Raw genomic sequence first — 7,591 nt, 5'->3', positions numbered from 1 at the left:
TTATGTCCAGTTTCTCAGCTCCCTTCTTTTCCTTTCTCAGAAGCACTCACTTGGAGCATTTCAGCATACAGATTCTACCGTGGTTCTTTCAGACCCAGAGAAATTTCTCCTGATGTCCTTCCTTTAGTCCTTATTCCATCTTTTCATTATTTTTAGCCAGACCTCCGCCAGCTGCCCTTTGAATTACCAAACAGCGTTTGGCCCCTGCAAAGGAGAGGTAAGCCATTCCAGAAACCGGTTTTGGCCTAAAATGGTTCATTATCGTTCTGATACCACGCTCCCTCCAGTCTCCTTACTGAGTAATTTTCATTCAAATTATTTGCTTGCCGAGTTGTTTTTCCCCCTCTCTACCGGCTGCTCCCCAAAGCCTCCACCTTAAACACTTCTGTGAATCCTGTTTTTGAGACGCCCTCCTCGTGGCCGTCACTTTTGGTTTGTTTTGTTTTGCCTTCCTCATTCTTTGCTCTCCGCTTTCCCAGACTCACCTTGTTTCCTTTATTGGAGTTATTGTGAAACTTGCAACCCTTGGCTGTTCACCCTAGTTTCAACACTAGTTAAAAATTATTACCCAACTGCAGCACCGAAGAGGGCTGGACACAGGCTGCCTCTGAGCACCCTTGGCTTCCGAGCTCCTGGGTTTTCGACTTTGTAGGGCACAAGCTGAAGGCGCTCGGAAGGCTCAAAACATGAAAGATGCGGCACTGGGTGAACCACAGCGTTTATCTCAGTCCTTGAACATGGGGTTCTGTTGGCTGCGGGCTTTGCTTCCTGATGCTTGGACCGTCTCCTGCCCACCGCTCCCAGCCCCGGTGGAAGGTTCCCACCTGTTTATTCACCAGCACACTTGAGCAGGGCCCTCTGGCTGCTCCATCAGCTCTCACTGCAACGTGTCCTCATTTTTGGTGGAGGCCGTTGGAGCGGGAGGGACACGGACAGGTGCCGGCTCCCATCCTGAGTGTCACCGGGACCCCAGGTTATTTATTCTGACACTCGATGCACTGGGCATTTTACAGACTGGTTCTCTTCTTCACAAACTCTGAACTATCTGTCCTTCTACCTGACAGCGGAGGAAACTGAACTTGGCCTACCCGCACCCCCCACCCTGGACGGCTCACGCCTCGTTTCTCCCTGAGCCCCCAGCCGCCGAGGCTGAAGCCCCCTGCCCTCCCCCTCGCTGGCCCCCCCACCTGCCTCCACCTGGATTAAGACCCGCACCAGGTGGCAAGCAGACACCTCGGGAGCCGTGGAGCCGCCAGAGCCAGGGCCTGGCCCCAGCTTGCCCGTCGCCCAGCCGTGTGCTCCCGGGCAGGGCCGGCCTGGGAGGGTGAGGCCTGCCTGCGTGGATTTGGGGTGTGAGGCAGGGTGAGTCACAAGGGATAGGGGACACAGCCCCAACAGTCTCTGAGGCTACAGTTCTGGTTGCTTCAGTTCTCTAAGCCCGGCTTTCCACCCCTGCAGACAGGGATAATCATATATTTCTTTGGTCCTCTCCTGGGGAGGCTGCAAGTGAGATGTTGTAAATAAAGGGCTTTGGGGCCGTAAAGGACCCAGGTGGAATTTGGGGACTGGTAAGGGGAGCCTCGGGGACTCCCCTGTCCCTGGTAGAATGCATCTGGGGGTCGGAGACGCCCTTCCGGCTTCAACAACCTGTGTGATCCTCGACCCTCGGAGCTGCAGGAACCCCCCAACCAGCCTGCCCAGGACTGTGCAGCATGCGGCAGACAGGGGCTCTCGGCTTAGGAGGGGCCCTGGCAGTCATTGCCTGCCGTCCCCTCACTTTGCAGACGACCCCGGGCGGCTCAGTGACTGCCTTCCGCTCGGGCAGCCAGTGGGTGGAAGGCCTGGGACGTGGAAGCAGGGACAACGTGAGCAAAGTGGATATCGGGAGCAAATCAGGAAACCAAGGGGGACAGACGACTTCTCTTTGTGGCAACCTGACGTCCAGACTTCACCCCCAGCATCTTAACTGGTCTTCAGTTCACAGACAAGCCCCATGTCTGTGGTTTGCCCGGCTGTGTAAATGCCAGGCTTGGAGTAAGCAGAAGGCTTTCGGCCCAGCTCCCAAAGTAGGGGGTAAAGGGTGCACGAGGGTGAAAAGCCTCTGGGGACTCCTTCCCGCTGGTTTGCATAAGTCTTGGCTTTTCAGACTTGCACCTTGGCGACTGTGGGCAGGGGTGGCTGCTTATGTAATCTCTGTAACTGGCAGGAGAGAAGCCAGCTCCAGCCTGGTGGATCGGAAAGCTTCCCGCATGGGAAGTTCTCAGGCATCCTTGGCAAACTCCCTGGCAGCCGAGCCTACTGGCTGTCACCCCAGAAGCAAGAGGAGGGAGAAAAGCCAGTGTTTGCAGGGGTGGGAGGGGAGCGCATTCCCGGGAGACGGCAGTGTCCTCCAAAAAAGCCAGGCAAACGCACTGGGTGAAAGTTGGGTTTGTCTTCTTAGCATGAATCAGCACAGAAGCAATAAAGGTGCAAAGTCCACCTGTGAAATGGTGAGGGGCCAAAAGCCCAACAAGGATAACCAAAAACGGAGCAGCCCCCATCATTCAACCTCAGGCTGCGGAGGCTGGGGGACCCCTTTGTGTCACCTGTGACGCAGCCTGGGAGATGACGTGCAAATCCCACCTCTGCCAGGTGCAGCTCTGTGACCTGGGGCAAGTAATTCAACCACTGTGCCCTTGAGCCTTCGGTAAAGCTACTCCCCACCATCTTGCAGTGAGGTGTCCGGGGGATTCAAGGCCTTGGCGGCAGGTGCAGCCTCTGGCAGTTGCCGGGGCGGGGGAGGGGCTCCCAGGAAGCAGTGATTTCTGGTCATTTCTTCAGGTTTTCTCTTGTTCTTTCTTCTTATGTCAGGAAACAGAAACCAGAAGCCCAGACAGACCAAATACGAGTCATGTGGCTGCATCTTCTTTTAAAAAACACTTTTTTTCCCTGCACTTTTCACTTTTTGGCAATTATTTTGGGGCCATAGGCAACCAGACTCAAAATTTCACCACCAGTGTTGACAGTACTCCAGAGGCCAAAGATGAGGGTGTTAGTACATATTTATTGGTCCCCTGCTCTGTGTGTCAGGCCTGCGAGGGGGGTGAGGAGGGGTGCTTGGCTCAGGAAGCTTTTAATCTGGTGGGGAAGACAGAACAGCCCATGGGTGGTGGGTGAGAATTCACTTCCCCAGCAGGAGCCGGGAAGAGAGACGTGCTCTGTCCTCCATCCCTCTGTCCCACAGGCAGGTGAGTCTGGCTGGAGTCAAGGTGGGACCTACACTTGAGCTGCGTCGGGGGGGACCCCGGCAGAAGGGAGGGACGGCACAGGTGCACAGGGAGAGCTGATCGTTGGGGGAAGACATGAGAGACGACGACTGAAGCGTCACCATCTAAGGGAGGAGCCTGCTGGAGCAGACGGCAGGAGGCAGCAGGAACAGATTTCAGGCTTGGCAGTGCTAAACCTCAGAAGCTGAAAGCACGTGGATGGCAAAACAAAGCCCCCAAAAGCTGAGGTTTAAATCAAAATTGGTTCAACTCCCACAGCCAAACTCCAAAAAGGTAAATCAAATGCAAATGAGAAAACATTTAAGTGACGGAACTCAATTTCAAAATGGTAGAGCAATCTGGAAGGCAAATGAATAAAATCAGACAGAAGGCCATGTTCTGGAAGGCATCTCTCCCTCCCCAAAGTCTTTGCTGGGAACAATGTCTCTTCCTTCTGAAAACTCACCACTTGTGTAAAGCATGCATTTGGCACTTCAATCCAGCCAGCCAGATGTATGTCTGTCCATCCTTCATCCATCCAGCTATCCTTCAGCAGTCATTCCCTAAGAATCTGCCAGGCATGGTGTTAAGTGCTGGAGATACAAAGATATATAAGACATACGCGTTGCTCTTGAATATCTTGTAGTATGGGGGGTGGGCGGAGGAGAAGAGCTAGATAATCTCATTCCCTTTGGCCAGTAGCCATGGAAACCCATCCTGGCCATTGATACACGAGCTTCCAGAAAGGCCTTCATTCTTATAAGAAAAAGGGATAGATAGATTTTACAGGGATTGTGACTTTCTTTCTTCTTCCTTGATGGACGGTGGATGTGATGCCTGGGGACACCGCAGCTATATTGAGAGCATGAGGCCACAAGAATAAGGATGAAAGGCATCATTAAAGGATTCTACAGGCTGCCTCCAGGCTTCTGGTTGGGTGGGAAAAAGAAGCTCTTCTGTTATTTAATGACAGTTTCCTTAGGGATTCTTGAAGAGGCAGAGAGGTGTCCTCAATAACTTTTATTCACTTATGAAAATAATAAAAATTAATCTGTTGAAGAAATACATGTTTAATGGAGGAATTTGAGGACTGTGCAAAAAAAAAAAAAAAAGCACACAAAAGAAAATTAAAACTTTCCTCTACCACCCATACTGATATTTTGTTTCTCTTCTCCTACCTTTTAAACATATATACATGTGTTTTTAAAACAAATTTGGGATCATATATTTTCATAACCTGCTTTTTTTTTCTATCTTAACAATTTGCCATGAATGGCTTCCCATGTAAGCTAATATTTATTTACAGCATGGTTTTCAATGAAAAGATGCATGCCAAAAATAAAAACAATCCAAAGAGAAAAAAATAACAAATTCCTGTTACAGGGGAAATAACAGGTTGGGATTGTTTGTGGGCACAGGTACCCCTGGAAGACGTGCAGGGAGGTAGCCTTTGGAAACTATTTTTATTGAAATGAAACAACTTTCACTTCCTCTAAGATATTTTTTTTTAAATGTCCTGGAATCTCATTTCAGTTTCCTATGCTTTTTAAAAGGGAAAATTGTTTATTATTGGTCTCCCTTTATTATCATTCTGCCAAAAGGTAAAGGAATTCAATCTTAAAAATTAAATGCATATTTATGCATGCACGGTGCCCACGTGTTTATTTACATATATGCGCCCACACCCACTAAACCGTGTCAGCCACCGAGAGTCTCAGCTCCAAGGTGGGCAGCCGCTGGCTGGTGGGAAGGAGCGGCCCGGGACAGAGGTGCAACCCTTTGACCATCTTGCTCCGCACCCCCAGTCTGCACCCCCAGTCTGATGACTGAAGCTTCTCCTGTGCGCTGAACCTGCCCCGGCGAAGAAGCCATCGGAAAGGGCCGCGGGCCCGCCCTGCCCACCCCGGGGACCGCTAGGAGCGCGCGGTGGCTGTAGATTTCCCCGGCCCTGGCGTCTGCACGAAGCGCCTGCGGGAGAGCGAAGCCCAGGCCCTGGGATGGCAGCCAAGAGCGGCCAGGGCCTCGGAGGTCACCACGTCCACCCTCCATCCCTCCGTGCAAAACGGAAATTTAAGCTCAGTGTCCACCAGGTGAGTTTACCATCCAAATACAGGCGCACGCAGGAGAGAAGGAGGGTCAGAGACGGTGGCTTTCAAGGACAGTCCCCCGCCCCTGGGAGACAGAGACAGAGAGCAGGAGAGAGCCAGAGTGAGAGGAGAGACAGACAGACAGACAGGACAGAGTGGGGTGGGGGCAGAGGAGGAGAAGGTGAGAAAGAGAGAGAGGGGGAGAGAGATTTAGCATGGGCAAAGCTAAGGTTTAGAGAAAACCACCTGGCTTTCTAGTTCACGCTGGACCCCCTACCCCCTGGGCCCCTCTGCCCCCTCTTTGCTCTCTCTGGCGATCGCCGACGTGTGTCTCCTCCTCTCCAGCCCCTGCAGCCTGGCCCCGAGACTGGGGCGAGCAGGTGACTTCCTTCCACCCTCCCCTCTGAGCTGCGCTCTTCGGGGGGCAGCCAGGTTTTGTTTTTTTTGACTTGGCATGCACGGCTTGGTGAGTCTTTGCCGAGTGAGCATGCCCATGTTTTAGCACCTGGACACAGAACATTCCAGAAGCCACTGTGTCCCCGCCCAGACACTCCCCTCCCCCAAGGGTAACCACTCCCCTGACTTCCAGCACCTCCACCCCCAGTGACACCTGTTTCTTGACTTAAATCGATGGAACCACACAGCACGTAATTTTTTTGCCTTGGCTCCTTTTGCCCTGCATTATGCTCGTGAGATTTATCCATAGTAGTGTTTGGATTTGTGTGATTCCTTCATTCTCATTGATGTAAATTTTTCTACTGCTCATGTATCTTTTTCTTTATTCATTCTACTGTCCACAAGCATTTAGGAAGTTTCTGGTGCGGGGCTGGTGTGACTACAGACTCTGACCATTCTCGTGTCTGGCTTTTGTTGCACATTTGTCAGCCCAGCGACTGGGGATCTGCTGGGAGCAGAGTGGCTGGGTCGCAGTTGGCGATATCGCCAGACAGCTTTCCAAGCCGCCTCTGCCAGCGTGCTCTCTCCCCCGCAGCATAGCAGAGCTCCAGCTGTCCGCATCCTTGCCAACATTTCAGATTGTCTGTTTTTCATTGTAGCCATTTGGGCGGTGGTGAGGGGTATGGGTTCATATTGTCCTCCCACAACTTTGGAAAGTCAGGGAACAGGAGAAAGGCACTCTGGCAGTTTGCATTTCCCAAAAGTGGCTGCAACCATAGCTGGCGGTCTTCCTTTGGACTTTGATCCTCTCCCTGACAAGATGAAGCCTCTAGGTTCCCTCTCCCTGAACGTGGGGAGTCACAATGATGGCACGGGTGTCGCTCTGCAGCTTCCGAGGCTGAGCCGTCAGAGGGTATACAGCTTCGCCTCTTCTCTTGGGACACTCACACTTGGAGCCTGGCTGCCCTGCTGCAAGGACGCTCAGGCTGGTAGCCCTCGCAGAGAGACCACGTGGAGAGGCTGCGTGTTTGGGTTGCAGCCGAGAGCTCAGCTGAGGTCCCAGGCGCCGAGAGCATGGACCTCAGCCATGCGAGTGAAGCCGCCGCGTCTTCCCAGCCGAGGCCCCAGACATGGTGGAGTGGAGACAAGCCAACCCCATTATGCTCTGTTTGAATTCTTGGCCCAGAGAATCCATGAGCACAATAAAAGGATTGTTTTACGTCATTAAGTTTGGGGGTGATTTGTCTCGCAGCTAAACTAGCAAGGACAGGGGTCTCGCCAGGAGGCGCCTCCTTGATTCTGTAAAGGGTTTTCTGAAAGGGAATCTGAAGGCAGAAATAGCAGGCAATGGAAGGGTGAACCCCACTCCTGCAGGTGTGAGATGGAGGGAGAGGGAATGGGGGGCTGAGGGAGAACCCAGAACCCCAAAAGCACAGGGCAGGTGGAGGGCAGCAGAAAAGTCACTGAAAACTGACTCAAGAGCATTTGCTCTCTTTTTATGAAGATGGTGCTGAAAGCAAAGAAGGAGGCCCTGCCCCTCCCAATCCAAAGCCAGAGCAAAGGCTTTGAAAGCCAAGAGGGCAGCACCGAAAGGCGTCCAGAGCCACAAAAAACATAAGACCCACACGTCACCCACCTTCGGCGCCCCGAGACGCTGTGTCTCAGAAGACAGCCCAAATATCCTCGGAAGAGGGCCCCCAAGAGAGCAAGCTTGGCCGCTAAGCCCTCATCAGGCTCCCCCTGACCACCGAGCCAGCCGTGGAGATTGAAGAGCACACCGTGCCACGGTGGATGTCAGGGCCAACCAGGCTGTGAGAAGCTCTGTGACATCGGCGTGGCCAAGGTCAACCCCCATCAGGCCTG

At 52.7% G+C, this 7,591-nt stretch overlaps 1 long non-coding RNA gene across 1 annotated transcript; it reads left to right on the top strand.

Moving 5' to 3' along the window:
- Positions 1 to 631: 631 nt before the first annotated feature.
- On the top strand, positions 632 to 6,910 carry LOC119513419. The gene is made up of 3 exons (XR_005212632.1): positions 632 to 3,227; positions 5,051 to 5,335; positions 6,618 to 6,910. It is a non-coding gene; the product is annotated as an uncharacterized LOC119513419 (long non-coding RNA).
- Positions 6,911 to 7,591: the final 681 nt, after the last annotated feature.

This window comes from Choloepus didactylus, chromosome 18, assembly GCF_015220235.1.
Source record: "Choloepus didactylus isolate mChoDid1 chromosome 18, mChoDid1.pri, whole genome shotgun sequence".
NCBI lineage: Eukaryota > Metazoa > Chordata > Mammalia > Pilosa > Megalonychidae > Choloepus > Choloepus didactylus.
This window is presented reverse-complemented; position numbering and strand designations above follow the sequence as displayed.